Here is a 13,123-nt window from a genome sequence, read left to right on the forward strand (position 1 = left end):
AGAGACCTCCTGTTATTCATGTTTCTCTCCCATGGTGTCTTTGACGTATCAACCCTTTGTTGAAACCAGAAGCCAGGAAGCAAGAATTTAAAGGGAAAAGGGGAATCTGGTTCTGTCCATAGATGTGTGAGGCTGCAACACACACACACACACACACACACACACACACACACACACACTTTAGTGAATTTAGCCAGGCAATTCTCATTTTCTCTCCTACTTCTCTTCATTTGAAAAACAAAGCATACCTTGCCTAATATGGTAGCCAGTGCCCATTGCTACTTAAGGCTGAGGCAGGAGAAGGATTACGTGAGCCTAGGAATTCAAGACCAGCCTGGGCAATATGGTGAGACCCCCCGGCTCGACAAAAAATAAGTAAATAAATAAGTGAGAACATACTGAGACCCGGTTTGTCCAAGGGCACATAAGTAATGTCAGAGGAAGGATCTGAATTCAGAGCTCCTGAATCTCCATGCATCAGCCCCATCCAAAGACTGATTCCTTCATTCTTTCCCAGCCTTTTCTGTCCTTCTCTAAATAGCTAATTTTTTTTTTCTTGCTGATAAAATTTTCCTCGGTACTTTTTTTCTTTTACATATTATTTAAGCTTAAAGTATTTGTGCCACATTCCTGGCCCCACATATAATTTTAGCAAAATTATACTTTATTTTTTTTTTTTAACCAAAGGACCAGAGACATCAGAGAAACATCTGGTCTGATTCATCAGGGTAGCAGCAACATTTCTATTTATACCCGAGCGCGGCCCTATCTTTGCAGCTCTCAGCTGTTGCTCACTGCTCAGCGTGTTCCCCTTTTCAACCTTGTCCGTCCCTCATCAAGATAGCATCCTGTATCCCAAGTCTTAAACGGAATCCAATGCGAGAGAAGAAAATAGATTGCCTCCTCCCTAAGGGGGAATCTGCATCTCAACCGCAAAAACCAAAGAACCTATTCTTCTGCTTTCTCTCTCTCTCTGTTTTAGGGTAGGACAGCAAGCCTCAAGTGGCTGAGTGTCTACCATTCATTTCACTGCATTCTCCCTGCATTCTCAGTAGAAAAACATTGGATGAAAACCAAAGCTGTGGCATAAGGTAAGTTCGAAGGGGCTGAGGGGATAGCTCAGTGGTAGTGTGCTTGCCTAGCATGTGCAAGGCCCTGGGTTCAATTCCCAGCATATCACACGCCCATATGCACGCACGCACGCACTTAAGTTTGAAAGCAGATCAGATAGAAAGGAATGAAGTAGCCGGGCATGGTGGCGTAATTTCAGCATTCTGGAGGACTGGAGGATCATGGTTCACGGACAGCCTCAGCTACTTAGTAACTTAGTGAGACCTTGTCTCAAAATAAAGAATAAAAAAAGGGGGGACAGGGGATGTAGCTCAGAGATAGAATGCCCCTGGGTTCTATCTCCAGACCCGCAAAAAAAAAAAAAAAGAAAGGAATGAAGTATTTTAAATGAGGATACTAGGATTGATGTAGGAAATCTAAGGAGTGCTAACTCTTCGTAGCAACATTTGATCACACATTAGAAACTGCATGATTTGCCGGGCGTGGTGGCGCACGCTTGTAATCCCCGCACTTGGGAGGCGGAGACAAGAGGATCAAACAGGTTCGAAGCCAGCCTCAGCCACTTAGTGAGGCTCTCAGCAACTTAGTGAGACCCTCTTTCCAGATAAAGTATAAAATACATCTGGGAGTATAGCCTGGAGGTAGAAAGTCTGTGGGTTTACTCCACGTAGCACAAGAGAGAGAGAGAGAGAGAGAGAGAGAGAGAGAGAGAGAAGAAAAGAAACTGCATGATTTAAGGCAGGAGTTGGCATCAAAAATAAATAAATAAATAAATAAATAAATAAATAAAAGACTTAGGAATCTTCTTATGTTTTGTGGGTGAGTTTTTCTTTCTGGCCTATGTCCCTTAAGAGAAGGCCACAGCTTGTACCAACGAATGACAGTATTGTTTGGTAAAGCAGCGGAACAGGCCAGACACAAACAGATCTCCCCCAGTCACTCCCTGGCAAAAAACGCCTTCACACTAATGACCTCACCTCGGTATTCAGCTACAGAAATGCAAAAAGAATAAAAACACTCCAATGGCACCACAATGGCCTCTGACATCAGGGCCTAATTAAAACCTTCAAAGGTCCTAAGCGCTGAAAATAATAAGGTGCCCCGCCCCACCCCATGTAATTTTACAAAATTGCAAAGTGTTAGGAAAAACATCCGAGTTCTGATTTCCTCCTTCAGAGATGACTGCTACAGGATTTATTTCAGAAAAAGCAAACATAAAACTCTTCAAAGCTATCTGTGTATTTTGGTATGTTCCTACTTCTCTGGTGCCTGAAGCACTGTATCAGTTGAATAATTCAGCTCTGCTTGAAACACACAGTGCCAACCATCTATTAACTAACACAGTGTATAAAGGGGGTAATCTTTAACAAATTAATTTCTCTGTTCTTCTAGTAACTATAGAAACACCAACTTACTTCACCCTAGCCAAAGAGAGAAAAAAGATAGCTTCCTCTGCTTTGTGGTTCTAATGAGTCCTCAAAAGATAAAATTACATCATCAGAACTCAATGGTTCTAGAAGAGAGATCTCTATTTTACTCTGAAAGCAATATTATCATAATTGGTCAATATGGGTCTACACTAACACATTTGCATTTTGTCTCTTATATAATGAAAGTACCAAGCAGAGTGTGGCATCGCACGCACACACCTGTGATTTCAGTACTTGGGGGGCTGAGACTGGAAGAGTGTAGGCTCAAAGACAGCCTCAGCAACATAGTAAGACTCTTAGCAACTTTTCAAAACAGGAATAAATAAATAAGCTTGGGCACTTATCTAGGAGGTAGAATGTCCCTAGGTTAAATCCCCAGTACCAACATAATAATTAAAATAATAATAACAATGAATAAATTAAGATAGTCATAATTGTTAGAACCAATTTAAGACTCTTGTGAATAAATAGAACGAACTATCCAAATATATTACTTTTAAGCAGTAAGCTAAATATGAATGAAGATGATCATAGCAGATCCCAAAATGTCTCCCTGTTATTGATCAGCATTGATTATCGGTGCTGTAAGGAAACCTGGAAAGTATTTTTGACCGTATTTCCATTGTTCTGTAACAGGACATTCTTAGCAGAACAAATGGGGAGGAGTTCAATGTAGGAGGCAAGTAGAAAGTGGGACACTGGGATTTAGAATCACAGCAGTCTAATATCTGAGTGATGATAAGATACAAAATGTGGTCCTGGGAAGTGGATAAGGAGGCAGACTGCAGGAGACAGTAACGAGAGTTAAAGAGGTACAGAAGTTAGGAAACCAAAGTACTGGATCAGTTGCTGACTCCTGCCCTAGGATGGTGCCAGGAGGGGGGGCAGGGACGGCTATGGATTGCGTCCCAAAGTCTTTGGGAAACGAACGGAGTGACCAGGAGGTGTGTTCATGGTATTATGGAGAAGTTAGAGGGAACCCATACAGAACGATGAGCTTTTACAGGACAGAGAATGATGCTCTGGAAATAGCAATGAGTTAACCAAATGCCAGCCCCTGTAACCCAGCTTCCTTTATAGCACAACAGACAATGTACGAGAGCGTGGACAGCCTCAACCAATTGAGGAGAGTCCCTCCACTCAAGACAAAGAAAGAAAGAGTACACTTCCCCGCCAAAAAATCCCCAAAGACGCGAAAATGCCAAACAAATATCACCACCCCACCACCCCAATCTTGGACTCTCAGCTTCCAAGACTGTGAGACAAATAAACTAAGAAAGTGGGGTGATTAACTTGTAATGGACTCATGGTTCCACAGCGCTCAGTGGAAAGGAGGTGTAGCCATGGGCATAAGAGGTGAGAAAGAGGTTTGTCGTGAGAGTTCATAGGCGGATGTGAGAAAGTCCTGAGCCCTGAAGGGGCTGAGGACATAGGTGACCCGTGCTGAGACATGAGAACACGGCACCTCACTTTCCCTCTCATTCTCCCCAATGCAGGTACCTGACCTTTGTCTTTTCCCTTGAACCCTCATCAACTCCCAACTCTCACTCGTGAAAAGTGTCCCTAACTCCTATTTCCTGAAGAAAAATAGAGGCCACTGATTAAGTTTCCTTCCTTCATCTTTTACTTTGTTTCTCCAAGATCAGGCTCTCCTACCTCTTTCAGGGCTTAAACAATTATTTTCTCTTTTCTTTCAACTGTGTCTCCATATTGGCTCCTTCCCTTAATTTGCATGTTCATATCCCCCATCTGATTTAAAAAGCTCCAGACTTCTGAAGTATACTGATATCTGAAACTTTCTTTGAAATACTTTTTAAAAAACAAAAAGAGGATGAGCCAGGCGTGGTGGCACACACTTGAAATCCTAGTACTTGGGAGGCTGAGACAGGAGGATTGCAGCTGCACAGCCAGCCTCAGCAACATGAGACCTTCAACTTAGTAGGACCCTGTTTCAAAATAAAATAGGACTTGGGATATAGCTCAGGGGTAGAATGCCCAGTGCCACAGAGAAAAGGTTGCATTGACAGATGGAGAGAAGGGTAGATGAATGGATAGATAGAAAAATACAAGTTAAGTAAAGCTAAATACTACTTGGAAGATACATGTGGTAGGTACATGGGAGTTCACTATACAATCCTTTCAACTTTTCTGTATGTTGAAAAATTGTCACCAGAACAATGTTGGGTGAGTAGAACTACCAACCCAGTGTCTTCTTCAAGCACCATTCAATATCTCTTCCTCCTTTCTGAACTTTTTTTTTTTTTTTTTTTTGCAGTACTTGGCATGAAACCCAGGGACATTCTACCTCTGTGCTACACCTCCAGCACTATTTTTTATTTTTTATTTTGAAACAGGGTCACACTGAGTTGCGGAGGGCCTCACTAAGTAGCTGAGGTTGTCCACGAACGGCGATCCTCCTGTCTCAGCTTCCCAAGTGCTGGGGTTAGTAAACTAAGCTCTTCCTCCTCACTTCCCAATCAATGTTTTCCCATGGATCTTTAAAGGAAGAAATACAATGTTAGAAATACAGCTGAAGCCCAGTCCTTTTCCTAGCTTCCAAGATGGTGTCACTGTTCAAATTTTGGTATACAGCTTTCCTGTGTGTGTGTGTGTGTGTGTGTGTGTGTGTGTGTGTACCCTTTGATGTTTTTCTACTAAACTTCTGTATCTTTCTAAAATTTATACAAGCACGCACAGATGTTTTCATACTATGTTCTTACAGAACTTTCTTCTCAAGATTTATCTGTGCTCAGCCAGGCGTGGTGGTACATGCTTGTCATCCCAGCATTGAGGAGGCTAAGACAGGAGGATCTGGGTTTGAGGGCAACCTCAGCTACTTAGTGAGGCCCTCTGCAATTTAGTGAAACCCTGTTTCAAAATAAAGAATAAAAACTAGGGCTGGGGGTATAGCTCGGAGGTAGAATGCCCCTGGGTTCCATCCCCAGTACCAAGAAAAAAAAATTTTATCTGTGCTAAGATTGTGGACCTAGTCTACTTATTTTATTTTATTTGTTTACTTTTATCGTACTAGGAATTGATCCCAGGGACATTCTACCTCTAAGCTACACCTCCAGCCCTATTTTTTATTCTTTATTTTGAAACAGGGGCTCACTGAGTTGCCAAGGCTGACTGAACCTGTGATCCTCCTGTCTCAGCCTCCCAAGCACTAGGATTACAGGGGTGCACCACCATGTTGGCATAGTTTATTCATTTTAACTACTATATAGTTCTGTATCATAAATATAGCCCACCATTTTGCACATGTTACCATTGGTGGTTGTTCCCAAATTTATAAAGGAGTGACCATCCTTAAGTCACTTATCCTTGTGTATATGTGTAAGTGTTTTTCCTAGAAACTGGATTTCTACGTAGTAGGGTTCATGCATATCCAGGGCCACTATACAGTGACAAGTTGCTTCCCACAGTGATGGTACCAACTTGCTTTCCCGTCGGCAGGACGTGGTTTCTCGCATCACGCCAGTATCTCGCATCATTGCCAGTATTCGCATTCTCAGCTTTTTATCTTGTCGTCTCATATGTATGAAAAGTGATCCAATTCTGCATTTTTCTTTTCAGTAGAGGGATTAAGCATCTTTTCATGTGTGATCGGCTACTTGGGTTTTACTTCTCTGAATTGCCTATTCATGTTCTCTGATTTTTTTTCCCTACTACATTTTTGTCTTTTTCTTGTTGATTCATAGAAGTTTTTCCTCTCTATAGGCTATATGCTGATCTCTGTCAGTTTTTTTGTTTTTGTTTTTGTTTTGTTTTGTGTAGGTGATTAAACCCAGGAGCATTTTCCTTCTGAGCTACACCCCAGCCCTATTTTACTTATTTATTTTTACTTTTTTTTTTTTTTTTTGGTGGTACTGGGGTTCCTGGAAGTCCTTCTACCTCCGGGCTACACTCCCAGACCTATTTTTACATTTTTATTTGGAAACAGGGTCTCCTAAGCCAGCACGCGCGGCTGGCTTTGAACCTGCGCGATCCTCCTGTCTCTGCCTCCCAAGCGCGGGGATTACAAGCATGCACTATTACACCACGCCCAGCTATTTTTACTTTGAAACATGGTCTCACTAAATTGTAGAGGGCATCATTAAAGTTGCCAAGGCTGGCTGTGAACCTGTGATCCTCCTGTCTCAGCCTCCCAAGTTCTGAGAGTACAGGCATGCACCATCGTGCCCCGCTCCCATTTATATCTTCATCTTGTCTCTAGCAGTTCAAATTTAAAAGTGTTATTTCTTTTCATGCCTTTGCCTATACTGCCCCTTCTAGAAGGTGCATCTCCACTGCTATTTCTCTCTCCTACCCCTAACTCTAGCCCAGTTTCCCTGCCCATTGCTGCTTGACTCCAAGATCCAGCTGAGCTGTGGGCTCATTCAGAAGGCCTCCCCTAACCCCCACCTCCTCCTCAGGCTTCCGACATGCCCCTCTCCCGTGAGCTCATAAAAGCCACGGCTGCTTTTCTATACTTTGCACTTGCTGCATTGCACCGCGTGTCCCCACCGGCTGTAAACTCATCAGAAGGAGCAACTGGCTTCCATTCATACTTAAGTTCCAGAACCCAGCAGAATATCTGGCACATGAGTGTTGAATTCAATAAATAAACGACTTAGTTGAATTGAATGTGCTATTTGTAGAAGACTTTGGCTTCTTCTCTATTCTCTCTCTCCTTTTCCCTCCAACTCCTCCTCCTCCTCCTCCTCCTCCTCCTCCTCCTCCTCCTCCTCCTCCTCTTCCTCCTTCTTCTTCTTCTTCTTCTTTCTCTCTCTCTCTCTCTCTCTCTCTCTCGCTCACTGGGGGTTAATCCCAGGGGCATCCTACCTCTGAGCTACACCCTCAGCCCTATTTTTTATTCTTTTTGTGTGTGTGGGTCTAGAGATGGAACCCAGAGGCATTTGACCTTCGAACCACACCCCCTGCCCTATTTTTTATTCTTTATTTTGAAGCGGGTTCTCACTAAATTGCTGAGGCTGCTCATGAACCACGATCCTCCGCTTTTAGCCTCCCGAATGCTGGGATTACAAGCCTGCGCCACCATGCCTGGCTTTATTCTTTATTTTGAAACAAGGTCTCTGTAAATTGTAGAGGGCCTCACTATGTATCTGAGGCTATCCATGAACCGTGATCCTCCTGTCTCAGCCTCCCAAGTACTGGAATTATAAGCATGCACCACCATGCCTGGCCCCTCAGCCTTATTTTGAAATAGGGTCTCATGTGAGGCTGAGATAGGAAAATCTCAGATTCAAAGTCAGCCTCACCAACTTAGTAAGGCTTTCAGCAACTTAGCAAGACCCTGTTTCAAAATTTTAAAAATAGGGCTGGAACTATATAGCTCAGAGGCAGAATGCCCCTGGGTTTAATCCCTAGTAACACACACACACACACACACACACACACACACACACACACGAAAGAAATAGGGTCTCACTAAGTTGCAAAGGGCCTTACTAAGTTACTGAAACTGTCCTATGATCCTCTAGTCTCAGCCTGTCAAGTACTGTGATTGCAGTAGGCATGTGCCACTATGCCTGACCTGGTTTAACTGTTATTAATTAAAATTTAGTTTTCACTAGCCTTCTATATAGACCTCATACATTTCATTTTTATTGTTCTGGCTAACCAACTCAAAAACAAAACAAAAACAAGTGGTGACCTGTGTGTGGCCAGCATGGTGTAGGGTTGGGGACAGAACCACGGGGCGGGGGGGGGGGGACATAAACACAGCAGGATCCCGTGCCGACAGGAGCGGATCAAAGCTGGAATTCAAACTCCTCTTGTCCTAGTTCTGTCTGCTATAACAAAGTGCCAGAGGCTGGGTAGCTTATAAACAACAGAAACTTATTTCTCATTTCTTTTTTTTTTTTTTTTTTTGTGGTACTGGGGTTCCTGGAAGCCCTTCTACCTCTGGGCTACACTCCCAGACCTATTTTTACATTTTCATTTTGGAAACAGGGTCTCCTAAGGCAGTGCGCGCGACTGGCTTCGAACCTGCACGATCCTCCTGTCTCTGCCTCCCAAGCGCGGGGATTACAAGCGTGCGCCACCATGCCCGGCCTATTTCTCATTTCTGAAAGCCAACAGTCCTAGCTCAGGGTGCCAACATGGTCAGGCGTTGGTCAGGACTAGGCACTCTTCCTGGCTTCAGACTGATAATGTCTTATTCTATCCTCACATGGTAGAAAAAGGGCAAGCAATCTCCCTGGGGTTCTTTTTATAGGGGCACTAATTCCATTCACGAGGGCATCGCCCTTATAATCGAATTACCTTCCAAAGTCCCCGCCTCCTAATATCACACTGGGAAACAGGACTTCAACGTATGGGTCGGGCGGTTTCGAGGGTACAGATATTCAGTCTGCTCTACCTGCCATCCCTATGCAGAGTTTTCACGAGTACCCAGGTGACACGAATTAGTGTGCACCAGCAGAACCATACATCAGCGGCTCCTGCGTCTGTTGAGAAGTCAAATATCAGCTTGTGGCTTGTGTGGATTCGCCTGGAACCCCCCTCCCGTGTCTCCCAGGAATGCCAGTGCTCTCCCTCCAGCTCCCTGCCATTCCTCCTCATTATCCCTTCTCCTGGCAGCCTCCAGCTTGGATTTCAGGCCTCTGCTGTGTCCCATTCTTCACTCTGGGACTTGCAGCTGTTCCTTTATCTTCCTTTGGCACTGCCCCAAGGGTGGGTTACAGCCCCTCCTTCCTTGATTTCCCACCCCAAATTCATGAGAGGCAGCTGTGTGCGGTAGACTCTTCCTGGAAATTCAGAGCGAGCACTCGCCGTATGCAGATAAAGGGGTGCTCTATGGCAGATACGCAGCACTCTTTGGCAGCCGGTTTCAAGTGCCTGGCTCTATTTCCATCAACCCAAGTCTTAGGCTCCTGGTGTTTTGCTCAGCCCTCCCTCCCACTCTTCTTCCCCACTCACCGCTTCTCTTGTCTTCCCACGTCTCACGACAATTTCTGATGCAGAAGGATTTTTGCAATTTTTTGTTTGTTTGTTTCTTTTCAACCCATTGGGCCTCAACTACCACCCTTAAAGCATTTCTCAGGATAACATTCTCAACTGCAACACCTCCCTCCAAAGAACTCTTGTGCCAGTTTGCAAAATAGCCATTTTCTATTCCTCCAATATATTTATCAGTATTTTGTATATATGTTTGTTCAGCAAGCATATCAATTCGAAGTTGGGCGTGTTGGCGCACACTTGTAATCTCAGCATTCGGGAGGCTGAGACAGGAGGATCACGGTTCACAGACAGCCTCGGCTACTTAGTGAGGCTCTTTGCAACTCAGTGAGACCCTGTTTCAAAATAAAGAATAAGAAATAAGGCTAGGGGATGTAGCCTGGAGGTAGAATGCCCCTGGGATCCATCCCCAGTACCGCAAAAAAAAAAAAAAAAAAAAATCAGTTCAATACTGACTGTTGTTATAACACCTTATATAAAAGAGCATCTGAAGCCCAGCATGGTAGTGCATGCCTGTAGTCACAGTGCTTGGGAGGCTGAGACAGGAGGATCACAGGTTCAAGGATAATTTTAGTAATTTAGCAAGATCCTTCACAACTTAGTGAGACCTTTTCTTTCCTTTAATTTTTTGTTTTTTGTGTGTATGTATGTGTGTATATATGCACATGGATCACAGGCTCATAACCAGCCTCAGCAACTTACAGTGAGGCCCTCCGCAACTTAGTAAGATCCTGTTTCAAATTAAAATAATAAAATAAGGCTGGGTGTGTAGTTCAGAGGTAGAGTGGCTCAGGGTTCCATTCCCAGCACCACAAAATAAATAAATAATAAGAGCACACCTTTAGTTATAGATAATGACCAGTGCTTAAGTCAGATGCTACCAGCCAACATGGGTGGTCACCCAGTGTTCAGTAAGGACACTTAGGACAATCAAACTAAGCAATATTTTCACAGCACTGTCTGAATGTGAGGCTTTTAAATAACAGCAAACATTAAGGGCTAAAAATCCCAGAGAGATTTTTCTCTTTTGGAAAGATTTGAATTCATTCTTTCCATCAATATTTGTCAAGAGCCAGCGTCGGGTCAGGCACCGTGATAAGCCTGGGGACCCTGTGGAGAAGAGAAGAGCTGAGCTCCGTGTGTCCTGGAGCCGACATGCTAGTGGGGAGCAGTCAGTAGGAGGACGGTGGGCAATTACACACTGCGCTGAGCTCTGTTAGCAAAGCCAGCGCGGTGCACTGATAGAGGAGTAGGGTGAAGGTGGCATTCCTGAGAGGATAGCTTGGGAAGTCCTCTTTGAGCCTTGACCTGTTTTCTGAGACCTAAAGTATAAGAAAGAGAGAGTCATGCAAATAAAAGGAATACCAGTTAATACTATTGTAGTGGCCCCGGTAAGAGATAATGATGCCTTGGCTAAGGGACGTGGCTTTGGAGAGAGAAGGAAGCAGATTTAATTCATCAAGGTATATTTTGGAGGTAGATGCTAGGCACAGTGGTACATGGCTGCCATCTCAGCTAATCTCAGCTACAAGGAGGCTGAGGCAGGAGGATGGCAGTTTTGGGACCTGCCTGAGCAACTTATCAGGACTTTATCTCAAAATAAAAAGGGGCTGGGGATGTCGCCTGGTGGTAGAGCACTTGGCTAGCATGTGTGAGGCCCTGAGTTCAGTCCTCAGTATAAATAAATAAAATAAATAAATAAATAACACACATTTGGAAGTAGAACTGTAGTAGCATTTGGTGATAGGCCCATATATATATATTGACAAAGTAATAGAATCAGAGATAACCTCTGTGTTTGTGGCATATAACATATAGTTTATTCTGACACTAAGATGGGGAAGGCCAGAGTGAGAGGGAGGTGTGGGTGGTGAAATCTACCATTCCACTTTGGACCCATAAGTTGGAGATGCCTCTTAGACATTTGGGTAGAGATACTGGATCTATGCATCCAGAGTTCTGGGGGAGAGTTAGAGCTGGAAATGTATATTTTCAGTAATTAGCGCACAGATGGTATTTCAAGTCACAGACTTGACCAGACTCTCCTAGGGAGTGAATTATGCTTAAAGAAGAGAACCCAGGACTGAGCACTGAAGCACTCCAACATTGAGAGGTCAGGTGGAGACTAGGACTGAGAAGGAACGGCCAGCGAGGAAGGTAAAACTAGGGATATGAGTGCCTCAAAGGCCAAAAAGAGTTGGTCAATAATTAAGTTAGTGACAGACGGCCGGGGCCCAGGATGTATTGCCCACCCAGCACAAGGGTCTCCCTGGTCTGCAAGCTCTCTCAGCCTGAAGACACAGGTATATAACACCAACCCTTCTAGGAAAGGTTTTTCCATCTAACTGGCTGTATGAAGAAACAACAGATCCAAGCCTTTAGCCTGTTATAGTTCCATTAGGCTTGTGACTGAGCAAGTAGTCATAGGCCATAAACAACTGGCTCCGAGCCGCCTCTGTTGGCATAAATGTGTTGGCTGATTCTTAGTAGATAATTCCAAAATATCTCTGAGATGAGAACAAAGTGTAAAAGCATGATCATAAAATTACTGTGGGGGTTTCACAATTTCTGGGCATGAGTAGAGTTATCTTTGGTGATTTGCACCCTGGTTTTTACAGAGGCTTCGATCATTAGGACTAAGGAGTCACAAAGCCTCTTTGTCACAAAGCCCCTGACGGGCGAGTCCAGTTTCACACTGAAAGTAGAAACATTAATAGAAAATACAACTTTTCACTTAAGTCTTACTATAAACAGGGATGACATTCTGGAGAACGCTCCCTTGATGGTGAGTGCTGGTAGTGGAAGACGCAGCCATTCCAAGGTCGGCGATCTAGCCATAGTCATTGTGCTGACACACAACTTTGACACCGTCCTTGTGATGCCAGGAACATCTCAGTGTGGCTGCCTTGATGTGGCTGTTTTGATACGGGAACATCTTGTCTCTGTCTATTAAAAACAAAAAACCAATAAACTTTCTGCTTAGGAAAAAAAGTAGGACCAAGTGACAGATCTCCTCACCTACTCCCTGAGCCTCATCTCATCTTAGTAGATGTCAGACTGCAGATACAGCCTGTGCGAACACTGAAAGGGAAAAGATCGCCATCAGAGAGGACAGAAACTAAAATGGCGGGCATGTCAACACGACTTGAAGGAAGAGAGAGGATTCTAGCAAAGCCTGGCTCTGTACCTGAACCATCTTGACTCAGCCTCTTGAAAGAGCCACGTGACACAGCCAGGGCTCAAGGAGCCATGCCGAAAGACAAACCCGGTCTCCCTCTTAAAAGTCAAGGCCTGTGCATGACAAAAATTTCTCTGGGGAGCCAGGCGTGGTGGCACACGCTTGTAATCGCAGCATTCGGGAGGCTGAGACAGGAGGATCATGGTCCGAGAACAGCTTCAGCTACTTAGTGAGGCCCTTTGCAACTCAGTGGGACCCTGTTTCAAAATAAAGAATAAAAAATAGGGCTGGGGGTATCACTTGAAGGTAGAATGCCCCTGAGCAACACCCCCAGACCCGCAAAGAAATTTCTTTGGGGGTTTGTTGTTGTCATTACTAGGGACTGAACTAGGAGCATTTTACCTCTGAGCTATACCCTGAGCCCTGCTTCATTTTTTTATTTGGAAAGAGGGTTTCTCTTTTTGTTATTGTTGTTGTGTCT

Source organism: Muscardinus avellanarius (assembly GCF_963383645.1).
Source record: "Muscardinus avellanarius genome assembly, chromosome: 7".
In the NCBI taxonomy this organism is placed as follows: Eukaryota; Metazoa; Chordata; class Mammalia; order Rodentia; family Gliridae; genus Muscardinus; species Muscardinus avellanarius.